We start from the raw sequence: 22,823 nt of genomic DNA, 5'->3' as shown, positions 1-22,823 counted from the left end.
CTCAGTAGTCAGAGGTATCTGTGAAAATGCTCTGAAGTACAATTATTGACAGTATTGATGTTTTAATTGTTCTCATTAAGTTCTTAAGACTTTGCTGCATCAGGAAAGTGTAGAAAGCTCCAAGGCATGTTTTTCAGACTTTTCAGACTTAAAAAAACTCCTCTATTAACATTTGGTTTCTGAATTTTCCCTTAATAATAAGAAAAATAATTTAAATATAAATTTACTTTCATGTTTATATACATATATACACACAAACAATATTTAAAACTAAATGGATAAATATTTAGAGTTTCCTCAGTCCCTTGAAGAAGGCTTTGCTAAGTTATGAGTTGTTTGAAAGCAGTTTTGATTTTTTGCAAGTCATAGCTATTTGTTCTGGTTCACTTCTGTCTAAGGGGCAGCTCTCAGCATATCCAGGGCTGTTGTCTTCTTCACCTGTAACACAAATGTTTTTTGTGGTTCATAGCAGATTTAGGTACTTCTACATTAAAAAAAAAAAAAAAAATCTGTAAGATCCCATATAGATCTTATATATTCCTATATTCACTTTAAGTGATTTGAACACATGACAGAAAGTAGCACACTGGGTTGGAGAAACTCCCACTATTCTTAATAAGTACCTCCACAAATAGCCCTCCTGTGTGTGCTTGTGGACATATCTCCTGTATTGTGTTTCTACAGCAGATTACAGTCTTGGGAAGTTCTGGGTTATATTTCCTGACAAATTTCCTGACAGCATGACTCTGCTCTCAGTGCCACCATCATGAATTAGTTTTCCTAGACAAAATTCAAATAGTAAACATCATTCTATGCAACATATTGTAGTCAAAAACATATAAACCCCATGAATGGTAGGCATACTTGTGTGGTACTTGACTTCACTCAACACCAAGAGCTATTGCTATTTTGTGATGGACAAAACAAACCCCTAAATTTAGTATGTATTGCAGTTTTGCCTCTCCTTGGCTTGTGATTATCATTTGCAAATAACATTTCTCCAAAGCACTCAGTTTATTACCCCTACATGACTTGGAGATTATCAAGATTTAAAGAGAAAACAGACAACACAAAGATGAAAATTATGCTGTGCTGGTAAAGATGGATGAGGTGATCTAAAAAGATCTTTTACATTTCAAACTACACTGATCTCGTGAATTATATATTTAAATCTAAACAAACATATGTAAGCAGTAAATGCAGAAGTTCATGTAACATTCTTGTTCCATTTACAAATATCATCTTTTGTTGTTAATCTTTTCCCTGGAGCTGAATACAAAAGTATATTTTGAAGTCTAAACTTTGCAAATCCTTTCATCAGAGAACTGTAGCTAGGCTGGTGCTCTTGGAAGGAGGTATCATCAGGTCACTCCTGGAGAAGTCAGAGCATTTGTTTGTCCTACAATGGTTAGGCATTGGTATTGAAGCCTTGGTTACCATCTAGACCTAACACGAGATGTAACTTCAGAATACATGACAGTCCATGCAGAAAGCTGGTGCACCTGTCTCCTTCCTTAGAGGACAATGCAGGCTGCTCATCTGGAATGGTGATGTTTGAGCAGCTGGGTCTCCCTGGCTTTGCCCAGGCTCAGCCTGCGCCCACTGAGCCACCCTGCCTGTTCCATGACTGCGACCCAGCAGTTCTTGATCCAAGAGTAAAGCCTAGAACTTCTGCTCCTCAGCATGGATTCCCTAAGCTCTCCAATTTGGGCTTGTCTTTCATGTTTTTCTATGGGCTTGGTGATCTTAAGTGTCTTTTCCAACCTAAATGATTCCATGATTCCCTGTCTCATGTGGTGACAAGAAAAGCAACTAATTTCCCATCAATCTGAAACCAAATTAGATTTTGCTTCATGCCATGCTGGAATTAATGACTCTTGCTGAATGTCTTTACAGGCACAGGACTATTCCCCACCCAACCATGCAGAAAAGTCCTGTTTCTGAGAGCTGAGCAATTAACTCCTGTCTACAGCTTACCTAGAGATGAAGGAGTGATTACTCATATATATCCTAAAATATTCCCCATGCATTAATGTCTTTAAGAAGGGATTTTTTTTTCACTGACTTGCTGTTTTGCAAGCTTAATGGAATGGAGTTGAAACTTCAAAATTAAAAGCAAATGTGCTGGTTTTGAACAACAGCAACGAAATAGTTTGTTGGGGCGACTTTGCCCCAGAGGGTCTATGTTCAAAGAAAAGTGACAGCAACAAGCTCAGGCAGCAGAATAATCCTATCAGCAGAACATTCAAATTATTTTATAATGAAATAAAATTTGCAACTTATGTAGAAGCAGTAGAAGCTTTAAGACCTCCAAATTCACTGCCCCTATATATATGCAGAATTACAATGACAAAAGGTGGCAAATGTTAAAATTTTAATGACACCCACTGCACTTGCAATCATGTAAATTCCATTGCTAGTGAAAGAGTTCACATGACTCTAGTCTAAGCAGTAATGATTTGTAGTATCCTATTTTTATACCATTTTTCTATTTCTATTCTATTGTATTTCACTTTAATTAAATCTTGATGTTATTAACAGGTATTCTAGTAAAATTGAGAACTGAGAAATGGTATTAATTTATTCTCAGAGTATTTTAGCTGAGGTATGTGGAAGAGCATACTGAATACTGGTTTGGATTTTGCCATGCAAACAAATACTTTTTATAAAGTATTTATAAAAGTACAAATATAAAGTATTTATAAAGTAGAAATAAATCTTTTTATATGATCTCAATAAAATTTGAGCTCATATAAAAAGGACCAGGAAGGTTTCAGATAGGTTTGTCAATACGCACTTGACTTCAGCACTGTGTCTTAGGGTGAATGCAAACAATAAGTTTTCACCTTTTATCATCAAATTTCTGTTCATACAAAAATAAGAATTAACATCTACTGTTGCTGCATTAAAGAATAAGAGCCTTTTTAAGCTGTATCTGAAGACTTCTCTAAGTAAGTAATGTTTGAGGAAACCAGAGTACGGAGGTTGTCTCACTAGAAAAGTGAGAACTCTATCCCTTAGAGTTTACAGTTTGCATATTTAATTAAAAACTAGAATTGTTCCTTCACTCTACTGCTCTGCTCTCTGTGTGTGTGTGTGTGTGTGTGTGTGTGTGTGTGTGTATGCAAGAAATCCAGCCTTTCTAGGCTTGCTCAGGAAGCACAGGCTCAATTTTTGCTGCTGCAATTAGGGCTGAGCACAAGAATGCAAAATATGGAGGTTATCCTCTGTTATATTCTGTCTATTAATTAGCCACAAGCTAAATGTGCTATTTTAAGCTTACCAAGAGAATAATGAAAACATCCTAGTTTCATTAAATGTGTAGATTTAAAAGCAAAGTGCTCTTGGCTATAAAAATATTACTTTTATTAATGTTGAAGTATGTTTGTAAGTATATTTTTTTTGTTTTTAATATTTACTTTGAACATTGGGAATGCCACATTGAATGCCACAGAAAGGATTTTAGTAAAAAAATGCTGATAACTCCTCTTCTACCTTAATTCTGTTTCCTTTTTGGAAAAGAAAAAGCCCCACCCCTCCCTTTTCCTTCTTGAGTGCCCTTTAAATCAGGACACCGTTGACACTTTGTTTCCAATTAACAGTAAAAACCTTCTTTGATCCTTTGACTTTTTTATGAGATGAATTTATATTTTCTAGCCTAGCATGCATGACAACATAATTCTCCACACTCATTAATATTCAACTTCTTTGCTTTAATGAGGAAAACGAAGAGGAATGGAATGTCATCTGCTTATCTAAAGCAGCAAGTGCTTTGCTAATATGCACACACGAAACACCCCACATTTAAATAACATTAAAGTTGTGACACATTTGGCCAAAATCGGGTCATTCAAAGTCAAGTCTGACACACTCGGAGCTGAATTCGATCTCTATGCATTGATCTTCCAACATAAAAAGTTGGTAAATCTGTATTTCCACTCAATTTTCTTCCATATTCTTTTTGATATATGATATGTGGAAAGATTAGTAGGTCTATTATTATGAAATTGTGGCTTTAAGTTTTAGCTTTCCTATTTTTCAGGTTCTGTACTGCCTTAGTGTGACTCTGAACTTCATATAGTGTTGGTAAGTTCTCTTCACAGTTTAGTTAGACAAAACGATCCTTTTCCAGCCCAAAAACCAAGGACACCATTGCAGCTTCAGGCCCAGAAAGTGCAAAGAGAGAACTGAGGAGAGCAATCTGGGAGGATGAGACTTCATAACTTTGAGCTATAATCGGACAATTAACCCAAATATGTAAATGGACCAAAACTTATAAAAGTGTGAAAACTAGTGGCTGGTCATCCATCTTGGGTGTAGCCTCAGCCAGGCTCTTCTACTGCCCAAGGGGAATCCTTTGAAGGGCTTTTAAAAAATACCCACTTTATTCCTTTAGCACTGTCTAGCCTCTGTTATGGGTAGCCTCTCTAGGCATCTAAATAAGGAACCTCTGGCATGTGTTGATTCCAGTGTGATTGTGTTTCCTTAGAGCTATGAATAGACACAACTCCTTATTCCTGCTGTGGTTTTGACACTAAATATCTCTATGGCAGAACTCCAACGTTTGGTTTTGACACCATTAAAACGGCATTGATATTAATATAATCCAAATTTTAATAAGTTTTACTACTGCAGCTGGGTTCAAATAAAGCATATGTATATCCTGTATTTATTCTCAAGTGGCATAAAAGTTTGCATTCATAATTTTGCATCTAGTTTGAATGCCAGACAACTCTTGCCAAATTTAATATGAAATTCCCTTTTGGAATACTTGGATTAAATTGAAAGAGTGTACTCTCCTTCCCCATTTCCTGTTTCTCACTACTATTGAGATTTTATAGTACAAGAATATTAACTTTATGTGATATGAGTACTTAAAGCTCCGTCTTAGAAGGCTGGGTATCTAAAAATATCCCCTAGTTATTTATTAAAATAGCTACTCACAGTCTTGCTCTAATACTTCCGAAATATTTTAATAAGATTTCTAATAACTTATGTTACTTTTGCATTTTTAGAAAGACTTTCTCTTTTGGTATAGAAATATTATTGTGTAATTTTTTTCATGACTTTGAGAATTTTTTGGCATGGAGTATTATGGATCTTTACAAAGAAATAGAGATCTATACCTGTAATACTTTTTAGTGCATGATGGAAACTCTTAGGTCAATAGCATTACCACTAAAATGGAAAATGCTGTACAGAATGTCCAGAAAAACTCTCCATTAGCAGCAAGCTTGAAAACCTGAAAACAGACATGACACTATTAGTATACAGATGGAGTTTAAAGAAATACACAAAGTTTTCAGTCAGCTAAGGATAAAATAAAATAATGTTGAGGTATAGCTGAATAAAGAAGAAAGAAAGAAAATTTAAGACTTGATAGCCTATCTGAGATATTGTTAGTGAGCTGGACTTCAAATAAATTTCTTTTTTAAAACATTTTGTATTTGAACAATGTATAAAAAAAGAAACTATTTTTCCCTTTGTGATAGATCCTTTAGATCAGTCCCTTTTGCATCGATTTTCCTGGTATTGGATGCACTTCACCTTATGATCCTGATATCAGCATCTGATATCAGCAAAATCTGAATGCTTCTGGAAAAAAAATTATATACAGATTAAGTGTTAGTGGAATCACAGTTTTCCAAGTACTTTGAAAACTTGTCAAATCATTCATTTTTCCTGTATAAGCTTTTCTGTACAGCTGATATTTTTAGTATTGTAATGTTGGAATCTTATGAGCAGTTGTGACCAAATCCTGCAACTTCCACAATGGTTGAAGTGAATGCAAGAATTTTAGTCATTGAATGACACATTGAAATACAGTCCCTGAAATACCATCTGATGGGCAGAAAGACATGGCTGAGAGCAGCTCAGCTTCGGGCGTGTGCTGCAGGCATGGTCTGGTGTGTGCTGCAGGTGGGGTTTCTCTGTATGTGGGAACATCTTCATCTTGCTTCCATATCAGTGACTTGTAAAATGTGCTACGTCTGGGATGCTGGGATAGGGGAGAGGTGAGAAAGCACAGGGGAGAGGCTGGAGGTGGAATGATAGGACTGGAGGGGAGTCCAGGAAATTCCACTGTGTATGTCCTGTGCTGCATCATGTCACTCATGGATATCCATGTCCAGTCATAGAGATCTATTTCTCTTCAATAATAAATGTAAAGCAAGGCATCAAATGGTAAGCTAGTTGTGTATCTTATACCTGTGGATTTGCTTGAGATTGTCTTCAGTCCCAAGATATTCCCAAGTCTTCCACTGTTCTCAGTGCACAGCAAAAATAGGGCCTTAATTTTGGGTTGACTCAGAGGCCACCCACAGATAACACTGTGCAAATATATTGCTGCAAAACAACTATTCAGTATGTTCATCTCTTAACTCAGGATTGCAGTGTTATATTTTCCATGAGGATGACAAATTTAGATGGGGAGGGGGAGAAAGAGATGTAACAAATAGATTTTAAAATTAGACTTATCAAAATGCTGTGAATACTGGAATACATCCACTCAGTAGAGCAAAGGCATACTGATCAGAATTCTTAGATAACAAAAAGAAATAAACTGAATATAGTAATGGAAAGATTCTCAATATTCATTGCTGCTATATCAAGCTAAAGGACTTATTTATATTTATAGATTGAAGCATGTCTCAGATGATATAGTAATCTAAAATTTTAGTGCTGTGAAAGAAGTCTTTAGTCACAGCACCAAAAGATCTGTCTTGCTTGGGGAGCAGATATGGCATTGGAATTTTCTCAGTGCTACCATGCCATGACCTTCAAGTGTCATTGCTTAAAAAACAGGATAAAGTTTCTGGCTGTCCCCTTTTGTATCCTTCACTCCTTTTCAGAGCTGCTAATGAAGCCTTCTCTTAATAGTAGTTCGTTTGGTATTAATGATGTGGATATATTCATCACCAAGCATTGCTGTGATACAATTGCTTGCGGCCAGATGGGGCACTTACCATGAAAATTATGTTTATTTGACTACAGCTGAAGACCACTGACAAGAATTACTAATTTTCTTTACACAGTACAATCTAAATTATTTTATTAAATAGTCAGTTATTTGTCTACCACACAGGAGAAAAGGAATGTAAAGGCAGTCCATTTCACCCCTGAGAAGCAGCTTTTATGAACAGGACTGTTTTTACTGGAGCTGGTGGTATGCCATGGCTAGAGGTAGTGGGAAGGCATGTTGCTTCTGCCAGCTGCATGGCTTCAGCTGCACTTATGTCTGATGTCAGCATGGGACTGCTGTTCTGTATTTGAAATGTCCTCTGGATAAAAATTTCCATCACAGCTGCCTTAACCAATCGACAGAACATTCTGTCTGAAGGTGCAGATATGTGGCTCCCAGAGCAGAGATGGATAGCTTCTATCAGTACTAGAAGAAAATGAGCCTGTCTCACAACCATAAACTGAAACATGTTCTCACGATCAAAGATGAGAATCAATGTTCACCCTTAGGAAGAAGGAGACTCCTTTTTTTCATACTGATTTCCTATTCTGATGTAGTCCAAATACCTAAACATACATGCTATTGAGAGACTCTTGGTACATGGGAATGGATTTCAATAGCTTGTATTGTAAAGACATCTTCTTTCGATGGCTCTCAGAGAATAGTGGGAAATCTAGTAATAAGCAGATTAATGTCTGTAGAATGTTAAAGAATAAAACAGCCTATACCTGCCAACAGATAGCTGCCAGTATAAACCTCTCCTTGCTTGTTATGCCTTTTCTTTTGTCTATCATATCCATTAGAGAAACCCTTTGAAAACATGGAGTAAATATGACTCAGACTAGCAGAGAACTTGACAGAGCTACCAAAGATCTTTGGTGGCAGTAGAACTACTCACAGTACAAGCAAGACATAGGTTAAACTTACCTGTTCTGAGGATACTGCAGACTAGCATTATTTTTCAAGAGGACTGCAGACTGCAAGGCAAACCTTGGTTCAAAAGCTAAAGGGACACTGTGATACATGCAAGAATTTCACTTTAAAAGCCACCACTGTTTTGATGAGCCATAGAATTTATTATGCACTGTTTATCAATATAGGAGTGCATCCAGGTCATTACAAATTTGATATTTGCTTACCAGCAGTGATAATGCTTCCTGTGCATATTTCAGTCACAAAAATAATTTTCCTGCTGTGTTTCTCCCAGTCACACCGACAAAAACTGAAGAAACTGAACTGAATTTTATTTTAGATATTAGATCAGAAATGCAATTCCAATTTTTGATGAATTCTTTCCAATTACTGTTAATTCATAGCTGAATAGCAACACAAAGGCAAGAATTCTAGGCAAAATACAGAAATTCAAGGGAAGAAAATCCAAGATTTAAAGATGCCTGTATAATCTCTTCTCAAATCTTAGGCCTTCATTTGCTGTTCTGCAGTCTCCTGCCAAAGTAAAAGGCTTAGTAACAGTCATATCCAGATACTATCTTAACATTTTTAATGACAAAGTATTTCCTTCTATATAGTGTTCCTAAAGGGAAGATAAAATTAGTGATAAAATTAAAAAAAAAACCCCAATAAATTATGTCATTTTTTTTACTTGACAGTCTTTGACTAGATTATGAGATTTGATGTTGATCTTAAGTTAATTTTGACCTTGATAAACAGGTAACATTTAAAAAATTTTTTTTACAGTTAAGCAGGGTAATCTGGAAACACAGTGGCAAGGCATAAAATGCCTCAGTGTTACTTAGGCAACCATTTTTCTGTGTCTTACTTTCTCAGATACACAAATTGAAGCAACTCCCCTAAAGCATAAACCAGCCCAAGCAAACAATGTAAGATGAGATTTTGTGAAATTTACCTGCTCTCTATTGTCCTTTATATACAATCATCTGCAAACAAGGCTCATCAGTGCTTATGGGTGTGTTCCTATCAAATTTTTAGGTTCTAGATTACTGAAATGAGGGAATATTGTTTTCTGTCGTTCAATCAAGTTATTTCATTGATTTAACAGAATTTGTATGATTACAATTCCTCTACTTTTTCATGAAAGCAGAATGATTTACACTCCAATAATATATTCAGCCATAGTTGACAACAACATTAAATAAAGTGCTGCTTCTTTTAACTAAGGTATCAAAAAGAACAAGAAGGAGAGGGCAAAAGAAAGGGGAAAAGTAAATAAAATTATACCTCATGGAAAGAGAAAGCTTTTGATGAAAAGAAAATAAACTTTCAAATTGTGACAACTGTCTGAATAAGAAAGCACACTAGAATCAGATGAATCAGAACACCCTGGGCAAAACATCCACAGCGTGCACTCCTTGAAAAAGAAAACTCTGCTGAAATAAAGGAGCAGATAAAGAGCTGTAAGAATCAAAGCACATATTAAGTATGTTTAAATCAATTTGCAGAACAGAAATCCTAATTCAAAAACAAGTGCATTTGCTATTTATCAAACTGCTCAAAAAATTACATATTTTTAGTTAAAGCATAAATGCTCCAAGATGATGAATAGACAGCAGATAGATATGTGCCCATTCCTTAAGAGAATTTCACTTGACTTCTAAAGGAAGAAACTCGACTGGAAAACTGATGTGCTAAACTTATTTTTCTTTCCCCTAGAATTAGCACAGTAAAATACAGATAAACTGCAGAGGCAACTAGGGTTGTGATCACGTCTAATTTCCTTTGTCTTCTACTTCCATAGCAGTTATGTGAAAATATGAAGGTAATATATAAGCCCCTCAGGACCTTAACATCTGTACATTAAGTACATAAGTACATAAAGTACAAAAAAATCTGGTTTTCCCTGCCATCCCATTTATAATATAATTGCTTCCTAGCTCAGCCTCTGTTACTAATTCTAAATGAATGTTGTCAAATTGCAAAGTGCATATTATTGTCAGTATAACCTGTTATTATATGCTAATACTGTGTGTTAATGAAGTGTTAAATATCCTGTCAACACACTGATCCAAGGGAATGTGAACACTATGAAATAGATGTGATATATGGCTAAAATGATAAAAATTATTGATCATTGCTTGAATGCATTTTTAATAGAAATTAAATATATATTTCTAAATTAAGATATCTTAATAACATAAAGGGCCAAATATTTGGTTTATGTAGTATCTCGACTTCCATCTCTCTACCTTAATTTCTGTAAACTGTTAATCCTCTTCCTTTAGGGTTCAATCCTCCAAAGTGCTGCAGCTACATTGAAAAGGCTGCACACTTTTGCTTTGTACTTGATAATAATAGTGTTCAACCCTTCATAAGTTCATGTCTTGAATAATCAAACTTATTGATATCAGTAACCTTATTCAATATTTAAAATTGCAGTTTAGAAATGTACTCATTTTTCATGTGAAGAAAGGAATATGATGAAAGTCTACAGGGCAGTGATGTGCCTCAGAAATCATTCTACTGAAATGAATTACTTTTTTGACTGAGTAACTTCAGAAGGCATTCACATCAATATGGTTTATAACACGTGGAAAGGAGAATTGACAAGAATTCTTTGGAAAATAGAAGCAGTACTTTCTCACCACTTCATAAACACTGAAATACACATTCTTTTATGTAAAGATGAGTGAAGGGGTTGAGATGTGTCTTGCCATCCAGCCTTTTTAAAGGAATCAATCTTACTGAAAACCACAAAGATGCAAAGGTATCAAATGTAAAAGAAAATTACATTGTTGAGTTTGGACTGTACTGTCACAGAAATGGGAGCACATTAGGACAAGCAATACTACTTTTATTAGTAGCTGTCCTTTCTAGAAGATTGCTTAACTCAGCCCATTTAACAACCTGTTCCTTGCCTTTACTTTTGAAAATGCATTGACATTTGCCCTTCTTATTTCTGGACACAGCCACACAAATCCAATAGACTGGGTCCAAGTACAGAAAACAGCAGTGTCATAAAGCTTAATTTCAATAACAAGCTTCAGCAGCTCAGAAAATGCATACTCTTCATTCCTCTTACAATGGAAAGAAGTATCATTTAGCCTCTAACAAGGAAAGAGGTAATGAGATAAAGATTTAGTGCTTGTGTTTATAGGAGGCCTGTGTGAGATTATCAACTGGAGCAAAGTTTGGTTTTTTTTAATTGACTTTTGAAGGGGGTTTTTGGGTCACATTTCAAAGTAAAAAGTTAGATTTCTTGAAAATAGATTACTGACAATTTCTTTTTAAATCATAGCATATTGGTTCAAAAGAATCTGTGAAATAAACATTATATACATTTCTTCGTTCAGCTAAATATCAAAAATTATTTTCTACACTTACAAAGTTATTACATTTTTCTCTTCTGTTCTTCCACACAATAACAATAGGTATTTTTCATACTCCCATGACATATCTTTCATTAATAGAGACTAATATTCTTTGTGTGAGTGCTGTTCTAACAGAAGAAAAATTAAGGTCTGGAATATGGTCAGTTGCCAAACTGGGGGCAGGACCTAATTAGCATAGATCTAACTTAGTGCTTGATTCCTAACTCAGTGGTTCCCAAACAGTGACATAACAGTCTTTACTTATTTTTTGAATTACTCTCACATCATCATCAGCAAGGAAGCAGAAGCTCCAAGGTAGGTCAGACTTTTTTCTATTTCCCCTCAGCCAAGATTGATTCCAGCACCACTGACTGCAGTAACTCCTTTGACCCTTGCAGTTTGCACTCCATCAGTTCTGGTCTTCCTGCTTTTTATCTCCAACAAGAACAGGGGAATAAGATTCAGGAAGAATGTCAGCAGTGAATCCAAAAGGCTGAAAGCCATCACATTTAGTTGCAGTTACTGAGAGGCTTGGCTAGTTGTCACTTTTACTAGTTTTGAGAAAAAATAAATGTCTGTGATTCTTTACTCTCCACGACCGCTGAGAGTTTTATGGAACAGAAGCTCTTTCTGCACTTCACAGGTTATCCAGCAAAAGGATAATTATCTCTGATGAGGTCTCTGAAAAAAAAAAAGTTACCTTTTTGTGACAACTATGTAAAATTATCAAATAATTGAGAATTGTGGCATTTATAGTAATGTGAGATCTTCAAAAGAGGGAAAAAATAATGCATTTAAATCTGCAAACTATTACTTTTGGCTGTAAAAATTTGGTCAGATAGATACTATTTAGCTATGTTGCATGGCAAAGCACAGTTTTAAGTAGTATTACTGCACTTTTCCATTTATCTTTCAACTCTGTTTATATTTCATTATTATTTCTACTCATGACTCCTAGCATTTCTACATTTTTCTACTAAGATTGACATATCTCATTTATTTTGATACCAGAAACCTTTTCCATGCATTTCCACAGCCAGATGCTAGTTTTTTAAAATAGTATATAGGCTTAAGGCCCTATTTTTCCAAATCCAAAAATTCAGAGCTCTGGGAGCTGCTATACTGTATGTACATCCTATCAGTAGACCACAGGATAAGTAATAATATCTCTATACCAAGTTAAGACTCCCTATTATGTGTGTGTGTGCATATATATATATATATATTTAAACACATATGTGGGCTTATCAGTTTGCAAGCAGCAGAACTGCACTTAATTCACTCATTTATAAACAGACTTTTCATCTAGTCATTAGTTTTTATACAAAACATTAAGTTCAATTGTTTGAAATTCTCCTTTTCCCATCCAATACACAGACAACATAAAGAAGTCTTAGGTAAAAGAAGCATGAGGGAACTCTGGTGCTTATCCTTTCATTCCCATGAGAATGATTGTGTTTCTGATCCATTGCTGCACAGTGAAAATCCAAATTAAAGATTTTGCACTTAGGATGAATAACAGAAACATTAAAATTTACTTAAAGTATAGCAAAATGGTAAGTTTAACTTACTGTCCCATATCCCCATGTGTTATTTAGTCAGGTTTACATACTCAATACATTTTCCCAAAGGCTATTGCAGATTTACAACACATTCTGTTTTGCTGAAGTACTTGCTTGTCTACAAAGTACTACTGATAAAAATTAGATATCAAATGAGATGGGTGTCAGAAACTTATAAATAAGGAATTAAATGCTAATTTACCAATAACTATTACAGAAAAGACCAGAGGAGCCAAAAGAGTATTTGCCTTATAGCTTCTTATTTGAAGTGCAAGGGTGTGATCCTGTTTAGGATGCTGAATTATATATATCTGGATTTATAATTAGTCCAGCTATTAACCTTTATCCAGTTTCTCTCTTTGGTGATATACTGTACTATAAATTTCATATGAGACTACCTTGCAGAAAACCTGTTTTTTCATAAATGCCCCATGCATATTTCATAATCACTTTTAATTTATTTACTCTCTGTCTGATTATCTACTGTCTTACTGGTGCAGTTTTATCTGTGCAAGATAGATATGAACAGAATTCTGTGATCACTTAAAGCAAACATGCTTTACCTTTTTTTAAATGGATATTAATTGCTTCATATATAGCTTTATTACTTCACTACTTCATTAATAGCTTCCATAGGGTAGAGGCAGCTCAGAACTCCAGGTGTGGAGTAATGTGCCTGGCAGAAATTGCCAGCTGACCTAGGGCACTAAATCACTGTATAACAAAATTATCATGTCTTATTCCTCCTGAGCCCATTATTGGCCAAGCAGGTGTGTGTGTACATATATATCTATATATTTGTGTATACACACACATGTACACAAATATATATTTCTATACAAGGTGACCAAGATTTCTCTACCTAGATCTCTAAATGGGTTATTTTTAAAGAAGTTGCATCATAACCTTCTGCTCAGAGCTGATGAAAGCCAGTAAATGGGTGCCAGTTAATGCTGCATTAGCATTGTAAAACTGCTGCACTTCACAAAAGCCTGCCAGAACACGGCCCAATATGGACTCTTAAAATGGCTGCACATGTATTTGTAATTTGCCATCCATTCAAAAGCTGAAAAAAGGAGAGATCAAATTATCTAACTCTTTACAAATCAAATTCTTTAACTCTTTCTGAAAAATCAAACACAATTGTCGTTGTGCTGTAATAGTTTCAAACATATCTGCAGAAATTGGGTAAACTCAAAATGCTTGTTTTAAAGATGTTTTAATTAATTATTCTGTTACTTTGTAATTTTTAGAACAGTAGGTTGATGTCTATGGGGATTTCAAAAACCAAAACTGACAGTACATATTTAACTATCATAACCACCCAGCAATTACATTTAGCTTCTGCATTCTCATCTAACTAGCCTTGCAATCTAGGAACTTCTGTGCATATTGGGATTTCTGAAAAAGTTAGCATTAATGAAATAAATTTCCCTAGGCTCAATCTAGACATTAAGAATATAAATGTAAATTAACAGAGAAGAGCAAGCAGCCTTGAATACTAACATTTTCGCCCCATAACTTTTAGTTAAAAATGTGCTACAGAATGTGTGATCCAGCCTTCTGCATCTGGCATTCTCAAACTGCATTAATAATTATCAGAATATTTCTGTAATTGTCGATGTGCTTGCTATAGCACTGTAAGACTCAGATACCCTCCAGTTACAGCTTATTATGGTCTGTCTGATAAATAATTCCTGTCCAATTCCATTTTGACTTGAAGACTGCTTCTAAAAAGATTCTTTTCTGCTTAAAAAAAATCCATTTATAGAACAAATGTGGCCATGGTATTCTACTTATTTCACTTTTTACTGGCAAGACAAATCTTGCAAATTCACTGCCTTTTCCTGACATTTTTATAGCCACCTGCAGTGTTTACTTTCATTGCAGAGTATTTTGAATGATCATGGATGTCCACACTCTGCTTTCATTGACCCTCAATCCCCATCACCACTGACAGTATGTTTTAATGGTAAGCAAGTGAAAAAAAGATAAATAGCGAGAATATTAAGCTCGTACATTTGCTCTTACTTCAAACTATTGACATGGTTAGTAGTTAAGCACCAATTCTAGTTATAAAACCTGAGATTTTTATACTTGAGGAACAGCTCCTTTAAAAACTTCTCACAGCAATTAAACACTCACTATTTGTTGTGTCCAGCTGCATAATCTAAATCTTCACCTAGTCAGAATCACTGATCTCTTCCAATATATGCTGATAGCAATGACCATAACTAGAAGACAGTAAGGACAGGAAGGACAATGATGATATAAATCTCATTTTTCAAAGTTAAGTGAAGTGCTGAAAAATGTTTTGTGTTTTTTGTGGCTATTCAGGACTTTTATCTTGATGGAACAATTGGTTTAATAAATTAAAAGGAATAGTTTCATATAAATAGAGTGATAGTGAAGGCTTTATATGAAAGTGTTTTTATCCTGTTTTCTTTTGGTGTAATGAAAAAAAGCAATTGCTCACAGAACTAAAAAATAAGCTGGAAGGGATCTCAAGAAACTTTTTATCTTACTACCACTTGGAGCCTGGACCTTTTAAGTTTGAATATTCCCAAAGATGAGACTCCTCCAGGCAACGTGTTCTAGTATTTCCATAAAGTGAAAATACGCACATGAGAAATTTGAAAACATTTCTCATAATATCTAGTTGGAACTTCTCATGCCTTTTTTCCTGTCCCATCCTCCTGAACTCACTCCAGAAAGTTGCTGTCTGTCTTGTACTAGGGGAACTCTAAACTATTTGTCATGTTTGGACTCAGACACCCCACAGAGAGGCACAGGGTGACTTCCCCTACCTCTGGATACAGCCTGGCCTGCTGTCTTTCAGGGATATTTTGCTAATTCTTGTTCAGTTTTTTCCTCAGGATCCCCAGGTGTTCCTGCTGTATCCACATGGATGGATGGATGAATGGTTGTTTGCTGTGTGTTCCTGTTTTTCCCAAAGGAACCATATGAATTGATGATATTTTAAAAAGCTAAAAACCTTTTCAATGGACCTTGAATAAAGAAGTATGTATAGGTTTTCCTGAACACCTGCTGAGAACAATGTAAGCCTCAGAAATGTTGGTGTGAAATATGGTGTCTTAATTTATTACTTCAAAAAACCTCACATCCATCTGTTTCAACCTGCAGTTTTTGAGGGAGTCATTTCAGAGATTTTGCTAACAAATAAAAAAAAAAATTAAAAAATTAAATTCCCATGTAAAAATTTGAAATTTTGTATTTGCTCCAGTGTAAGTGATGCTAAGGGATGAAGATACCTGACAATCTTCTACACTGACCTTCAAAACTTTCAATAAGTATTCCAAAATTTGCTAAGTGATTGTATCCTAAGTTTTGGGTAATTTGGTTTGTTTCATTTGGATTGAATTTCTGTTCTGATTTTTTTGGTTGGTTTTATCTCATAGATACCATATTTTTTAGCATCCTTTTTTAAAGTTTCTTATCAATTTTGTGACAATTTCAGCCTCAGTTCTAAAGAGAGTTCAGTGTCTTTCTATTAAGTGAATTTTGGGTACAATATTAGAAGTTGCTAGAGAACAGTAGCAAATTATTCCAGCACAACTCTTGTTTACCTTTGTTATAGGACAATTAGGATACTAGCTTAGGCCATAAATTTTATTGTGGTTTCTTACAAAAGTGAACAAGAAAATTCAAACCATCGCAATTTTCAGTGAGATGCCTCTTAAAAACCATTTGTTTTCAAAGCATTTGACATAATTTAAAAGACATTTTTTGCAAGCTTGCCTCCTAGGAAGCACTTGGGAGTCTAAGTAAAATTTGAATGTTTATGTTTTAAAGCACTTTTAATGCAAGAAATCTGTGTATAATTATCTCTAATTAGTCATCTCTTCCACTGAGATTTATACTAAGCATTTAGTTTTTCTCTACAGTAGTTATTTCCCAGGCTTCTTTAATAACTAGGACTGTCTGACAAGCTGATCTCAGGATCAGATTTCAAACTCATTCTATTCCATTCTACCTGTTGCTTCAGGACATTTCTTAATGAGGCCAGAGTTACTTTCATGTCTAATTAAGCTGAAGAGATTAAGATATTTAGGTCTTGTTTTTGTATACTCTCCTAAGGGAAAAGTAAATACATAAGCATAAGAGATCAGCAAAAATACAAGAAAGAAGAAAAGCAGCAGGAACACAGGGGATTATTATGTAATAAAAGGGAACAGGAAAGGCTGGGTAGATTATCCTTCCTAAAGTATGTTCACTTGCCTCAAAAAATATTGCACTGAACTGTGAGTCAGAATTCTCTCTAACATGATAATACGTATTTATCAGATGAACCCGAAAGACAAATATGGAAGAAGGGATTTTCTGTCTTTATAAAATATATTTGAAAACAGATCCTGATTAGGATTTCCTATTTATACAATAAATTAAGCTGCAAGGTAACCATGAGACTGATGAAACAATGTATCCAAAATACTCTATCAAATATGCCTTTGTTTTTTATGTTCCTTATCTTCTCCAGTGTCAGCTTTCAATGAAATGACAAGTTTATTATTTTGTTTGGGAAATAAATGATCCCTGTTAATGTGGAAGTTTAATGTCTCTTCAAAAGTGCTTTACCTGAGTTCCACTCTAATGGGCAAGTGGATAGACTCAAACCTCTTTTAGCATGCATTCATATTTTGGAATAAACATTTCAATTGAATATTTTTCATCAATGTTTTTTAATAGTCATCTTTCTTAGTGAAAGATTTCTCAAATCTTCTAGTTTCGGTACAGCATTCTGCAGTACCAAAGAAGTTCCCTCTAAAAGCAGCAAAGCATTTAAACCAATCTTTTCATACCTCCAGCTCCTTTCAGTTACCTGAGAGTATACTTATTTATACATTTTGCATGTTTTTCTTGTATGACTTTAGGGTTTTTCTTCATTTTTTCTTAAGATCTGAAAATATATGGATGCTCTTACATCTTTTTTTCCTTCTCATTCACGACCTAGAATTCATTTTTATTTGGGTCTTGGAGGAAAGCTGGGAAATACAACTGGTCTGTTTGGAGGGTTCAAACCAAAATAATGAAGAAAACAGTTCTCTATGTCAGTTGATTTTTTTCCCAGTTTATTAAAAAAAACCCCACGAGTTCAATTTTAAACAAAATGTTTTATCTTAATATTTCTTATAATTCACTTAAGGCAAATGAAATACGTGGTACTCCAGCTACACATCGGCGACCACCACCCAAGTCAGGCTTCCTGGGAAGTGGCGGTTCAGCCCCGGTGCCAGGAGCATCAGCACCACCTTGTGTTCATGGGATAGGAAAATCAGCCAGGAACACGCCTCCCCTGCCTTCGAAATCGCAGCTCTTCCCTCTTCTCCCCATAGCACCTTAACGAAGGAGCCATATTTGTGGAAAAGATGTATCATTTTTGCTCCTGTAAGTTTAGAATAATCGATATATCCAGGTACATGAGAATATATAAGCAAACCTGCTTGCATTTTTGGTCAATGTGTTTGTGTTAGACAGGAGTTGCAGCACATGAACAGCCCAACTATTGCTAGATTTTTAAGGTAGGCATCTTGAAACAAGATAGCTTAAAGGTGAATTTTGTGAGAAGGTTTGCAGTTATTTACAGGAGTTCTTTCGGAACGTGAGACATGACACTGTAAAACCTATCCTTTTTTTTTTTAAATTTAGAAAAGGAACAAAGGAGACCAGTGTCATGTAATGATGGAGAGCCATGTAATGATGGAGAGCCTTGAGAGAGTCAGTATCATGTTTAGATTCCTTTTTCATAACCTGTAAACAGCCTACAAGGCAGTGCTGCTTCCTTCAGTCTTTTGCATGGTAGAAACTGTTCTGTAAACAAATCTATTTCTGGTACATTTTTCACCACATGACCACGAAAATACATCAGTTTTCATTTCTTTTTTAAAAAAATCAGCTTCTCACTATCCATTTGCTTCTGGAAATACAGTTTCTGGGAAAAAAAATATCCCATCTAAAAATTGCAGATACTTCTCTTTTAGCTCTACTATATACATTAGTATGGAAGCACAGTTTCTAGCAGAAATTCTGGGGCAAAACCTGTTCAGAAATGAAATAATATGGGAGTGCAATTTCATAGACAGTTTTCTACACCTTGTTTGCTTAGCTACACAAAATCCAGGTCACTCTGAGAATGAAATACAATAGCCACCTCCCCTCCTCTGACTGGGACATTGGTCCAGAAATTAAAAATTTCTGATTGGTGTTTCACAGCTCCCTTTCACCTTTTAAAAATTTGAAATTCCCATACTAAATGCAAGACTGTGTGCCTATACATTGCTTTAGTGCTTTGTATCAATTTTCTTTTCAGTACAAACATAACTAGGAAAACATATAATGACATGGTATATTCATAAGTATTAAAAAAAAATGATCCTGAATCTCTTTTACCCATCAGTTTGTGCATCATTAAAGAGAATTTGCATTGAGAACAGTTAGACTTCTGTTTTGGTCATGTTTCACATCCACACCTCATGTGCACTTCTATCAGACTGATACAAGGTATCACTTTAAAAAAACTGTGTAAACTGCCTGACAATCAGTCTCATTCATTTTATCAAGCATAAATGTGGGTTTAAAAAAACCTGCAACCTTATGCAGTATTGTTCAGAACCCATATTGATATACAGTACAGGATCTTCTTCAACAGTGTCCTTTTAGAGGTTGAAATATTTCTCTAATGTCCTTATAATTTCTCTCCCATTCCAAAAGGCACAGAGCACTGTTATTAGTGCTACTCAGTCCCTTCTGCCACTTTTGGTCACAGCTGAGATCTCAATGCCCTTCATATTTGGGTAGTTTACTACCAGCATTAAGGGACTCAACAGTAAATATTTCATCACCTTTCTGAAATAGTTTTCTCTTTTTCTGTTGAAAAGACAGAAAGAAACAAGTCTTTCCAGTACCTGACAGGGCAATAAGAGAGCTGTAAGAGAGACTTTTTACAAGGCTATGGAGTGACAGGACAAGGGGGAATGGCTTCAAGCTGCCCAAAGGGCAGCTTTAGATGAGGTATTAGAAGACCTTCTTGGCTGTGAGGGTGCTGAGGCACTGGCACAGCTGTGAATGCCCATGCCTGGAGTGTTCAAGGTCAGACTGGATGGAGCTCTGAACAACCTGGTCTAGTGAAAGATGACTCTGACATGGCAGGGGGATTGGAATGAAATGGTCTTTAAAGGTCCCTTCCAACACAAACTATTCTGTGATGCTGTGAAGCTGAATCTCGTATTTTGTGTATTTAGCAGTGGGATATGGTTGACCTCTTGCCTGTGTTTTGAAGCCTGTTAACTATAAGAAGGAGTAATTTCCACAAATGGCAAATCAAACAATCACTTCAAATATTTAGGGAAGTATCTTATGTGTCACAGCTGTCAGGAAAGCAGTCTAGCATAAACTAGGAAAATTCCTCAGAATTTCAGAGAAGTTTTTGAGGACTTAATCTAATTGAAATAACAGAGGCACAAAGAGGAATTTTCAGCATCATTCTTGGAAGCATAGGCTGACAGAACTTTGGTGAGTGGTGATATCCTACCCCAGGTGGGTTGAAAAGCTCCTATTCAGCTGTGAGACCAGCAGCTGTGTCTCTGGTCTCAACCGAGATTGTTGCAATGCAGGCAATGATCTCTATTCCCACTGAAGGTGGTGAGAATAATTTAAAAACAGTGCTTCAGCATAACTCACCAAGTAAAGACAATTACTCACTTGGGAGGCTCATCTGAACTTGAGCAAGCCAAAAGGTGTCAATCCAGTCCTTAGCATCAGTGCTGCAATGACAAGTGTTGCACCCGTGCACTCGAGATACCATCCCCTGCTACTTACAGGGAAAATCTCTACTGCAGAGAGCTATAATACTATATAAACCTACATGTGTAAGAAAACTCCATTTGGTGCCAGCATATCTAGGAATATTTTACTTGTTGCTTTCTTTTAAACTAGTTTAACAGGCTTGGCAGTGAAATCTGAGGGTCAGAATTCTTTTCGCTAAATGTATTTAGGTTTGATGTACTTAAGGACTCTTGTTGCCAGGTATAAAAATACTCATCCTGATTCTTGGAAAGCTCTCTATCTGTATCTGTTCCTTCTACTGGAGCATTTCCCCTTAACGAGTCCTGTCTCACACTGAGATCTGCTCCTGTTTCTGTTGGAGTTTGCACATAACACACCTGAGATTGCACACTTTCTTCTGCATCTTTCTCACAGAATAATACATAGTATCTGTGTGGTTCTCCAAGCAGACCTTTCGAATTTTCCTAACCCCAACTCACTATGGAACATCCATGTGTATCTGAAATTACCATACATATGTATATACATATACATAAATATATATATATGTATAAACACACACTACACACCAGGCAGTCCACTTGATACCTGGAAACAAATATCCACTGATGAGTTTTTCTACTTTGTTTCATTTACCTGAGCAGTGACTGAAGATACAGAGGTAGAATTAAACCTCCAGCTCCAATTTATTTTTTTAATGCCTTCCCTTGATGAGGCTACCATCTTATGACTACTATATGTTAATGATGACAACAGGCAATTCCATAGGATTCCAAGAAGAATTATTAATTTGTGCTATCTTGGTTTATTTTTCTGTGACTAACATGGTGACTTCATTCCAGACCTTTTTGTTTCTTTGCTTTTGAGTTATTTTCATGTTCAATCCATGGAAATTTTGTGTTAATGAAAAACAAATGCTAAAGTCTATCCAGAGAGAGAAGAGATCAAAACAACCATGTCTATTGGGAAGGAAAATTTACCTTTTACTTTAGGCTCAGAAGAGCTCAGACTGATCTATACTGCTGAAGAATTGCTCTGCCTACCAGCACTAAATCACAGAAATTTGAGAGGACTGTTTTGGCTTACAATAATTAACTTTTAGAAATAGTTAATGGTGAAGATTGTTGAATGGCTTCAAGATTAATGAGAAATAGATTTGGTTACTTCTGGCTTTTCTGGGTTTCCAATGAAAGTAATGTATAGAATAACAGATGGTTTTACCTAATTTATTTTTTTTATTCATACATTACAAGATACAACATAGGTATCTTCAAGATGATATTTTCCCCAAATACTTATGTAAACACAAACTAACTGTCTGAATGAAGTATGTTCTGGGGCATGGTACAGAGTAAACAAAAGGACTCCACTTTGGGTGGTCTACGCAGAAACTTACAAAGAAATAACAGCAGTAGTGAATTGCAGTCATTTTCCCAGTGTTTTCCTGGGACTGAATGCACAAGCTAAATGACATAAATAATCACAGTGATTTTTAGGAACTGATAAATACGTGTACGCAGTTTCCACGTGAACATAGACCAGGATGGCAACAGACTAATGAGCCAGGTCCAGCCCCACAGGCACACCTTTTCCAGTTCCCTGCATTTCTTCAGCACAATTTTTTTTACAAAAAGTAAGAGCTGCTGCAGAATTAGCTGTTATGAACAGAGCAGGTGGTCATCACCTTTATGCCTTACATGAACTCTTGAGGATAAACAGTGTAGAAACGATGAAATTATAGAGATCAACACCAGCTGATTAAGTTCCTCTCCACTAAGACCCGGGACTGTTAATGGAGGTGGCCACAGGAGATCCCCACCTTAATAAAGATCGCGAAAGGAAATCTGCTGAAGCACCTTGGATAAATCAGCGTCCCTCTCCCAAGCCTTGATTCCGCTATCGGTCTGATTTCCTGAGCAAGGTAAATTATTTAGAAGGTGTTCTGCGCTACATCTCAAGGCAGAGGCCCGGCGGCGGGGCTTTCTTTCCTCCCTTTCCCCGGGACGGGCGGCGGATCCCCGCGGAGCCGGGGCAGCATCCCTCCCTCAGGAGAGCGCAGCCGCCTCACCTTCCCGCAGACTTCCCGAACTCTGCCCGTATCTTCCACTGCCACGGGCGGGGGCGGCTCAGCCTGCGCTGCCCGGTCCCTCCCTCGCCTCCCCCGCCCGGCGCCCCCTCCTCCCGCCGCGGGGCCGCTCCGGCGCGGCTCGC

General features: G+C 36.1%; 1 long non-coding RNA gene across 1 annotated transcript; it reads right to left on the bottom strand.

Annotated features, from left to right (window-relative positions):
* Positions 1–637: 637 nt before the first annotated feature.
* On the bottom strand, positions 638–22,747 carry LOC306808518. Its single transcript, XR_013776053.1, has 3 exons — positions 22,681–22,747; positions 5,127–5,242; positions 638–780 (listed from the first exon to the last, which is right to left on the bottom strand). It is a non-coding gene; the product is annotated as an uncharacterized lncRNA (long non-coding RNA).
* Positions 22,748–22,823: the final 76 nt, after the last annotated feature.

The sequence above is a fragment of the Erithacus rubecula genome (assembly GCF_903797595.1).
Source record: "Erithacus rubecula genome assembly, chromosome: 15".
Lineage (NCBI taxonomy): Eukaryota > Metazoa > Chordata > Aves > Passeriformes > Muscicapidae > Erithacus > Erithacus rubecula.
Note: the sequence above shows the minus strand (reverse complement) of the source record. Positions and strands in the feature narration are given on the sequence as shown.